The sequence below is a fragment of the Octodon degus genome, unplaced genomic scaffold, assembly GCF_000260255.1.
Source record: "Octodon degus isolate 3935 unplaced genomic scaffold, OctDeg1.0 scaffold00028, whole genome shotgun sequence".
In the NCBI taxonomy this organism is placed as follows: Eukaryota; Metazoa; Chordata; class Mammalia; order Rodentia; family Octodontidae; genus Octodon; species Octodon degus.
This window is the reverse complement of record NW_004524604.1, coordinates 746,922-748,366: the sequence shown is the minus strand read 5'-3', so window position 1 is coordinate 748,366 and position 1,445 is coordinate 746,922. Positions and strand designations below refer to the sequence as shown.

The following is a 1,445-nucleotide window of genomic DNA, read 5'->3' as shown; positions in this document are numbered from 1 at the left end:
TGTCTCATGTAGTCCATGAATATTTGGGCCTATGTGTTAGCTATCACCTCCATCAACATAACCTTCATAACTTTCTACCAGTAATAATTCCTGTTTGTATTTCAGGTCTCAGTTTCCACATGAAGACCTTTCCTAGTTCCTCAATCTAAACAGTTTTCCCTGTTGCATCCTATTTTAGAAAATGGCACTTCTCTTTTACAAAACTTGGCCTGCCTTCCAAATCCTAACTTTTTGGTTTGAGTCTCAGTTTTTGATCTTGGCAGGGCCTCCCTCACACACACGTACCCTTGGCTTCAGATCTTGTTGAAAGCTGCAATGTCCACACTCTGCACACTCTACTCAAAGTTGGTGACCGCCTCTTCCAGCAAGTCAGTGCCCATCTAGTCATCCTCGACCACACACTGGTTCTGCAGCTTGTGAATGCCATAACCCACAGGGACCAGCTTGTAAGCGCCCCAGAACAGCTCATCCAGCTGGATAGAGCAGGCACAGGCCTTCAACTTGGCCATGTCAGTCCAGTCAGCTCAAGGTTTGACATCCAGGAGGATGGAGGACTTAGCCACCAATGTGACTTCTTAGATTTTTTTTCCTGCATATTGCCTTAGCCTCTCCTCCCACAGCCAGGCTGCCTCCTCATTGCTGCCAAACAGTTCAGTGTCATTGTCCTCACTGTCCATGTCATCCTCTGCTAGTATGGCCACCTTCTTCATTGGGGTTTCCATTTGGTGCATAGGAGATACATGCTGGATCTGTGGGGTGGGGCTCGATGGACAGGTGAGCTCTTTTCAAGGGTGTTTAGCTGTGCTTCCAGTCTAGAGATGGCCTGCTGCAGATCTTTCACCATGTGGCTCAGGTTCTGGTTCTCCACTTCCAGGCTGCCAATCTGGACAACAAGCTCACTTTGGTCTCCATCAGGCCCACTTGAGATAAATCCCAACTTTCTCTCACTCTCACTAGATTGGAAGCTCCCTGAACACAGTACTAGACCACCAGCTTTAACATGCTGGTATATCATTGGTTCCTAATAAATCCCTGTTCAGAGAGCATGGACAACAATAATAATGAAAGCAATGACTATTACTACATATGCACAATGAGTTTTTCTAAGTGTTTTATATGCTTTATTACATAAATGTAATCATCTCAACATTGTATAGCACAGCCACTAATCACATTACTATTTCATTTTATAGGAAAAAGTTGGCTTAGAAAAGTATGACCGCCCAATAGGGTCACACATGAAAGCCTGCAGATTCAAGTCAAGAGCTTGCATGTCCCTTAGGAGCATGATCAGCCAAAGGTCAGGTGTGAAATAAGTGAACAGTTCCACATATGACATCCAGAATTGCTGCCAGTGCAGATTCAGTGCCCCATGAGTGACTGCTCCAGGAAGGCCAGCTCAGTGATGCCCCCTCTGAACACCAGTCAGCTGTCTTATGGTACTT

The 1,445-nt window shown here is 45.5% G+C and overlaps 1 pseudogene; it reads right to left on the bottom strand.

Annotated features, from left to right (window-relative positions):
- Positions 1 to 293: 293 nt before the first annotated feature.
- On the bottom strand, positions 294 to 1,015 carry LOC101590434 (annotated as a pseudogene).
- Positions 1,016 to 1,445: the final 430 nt, after the last annotated feature.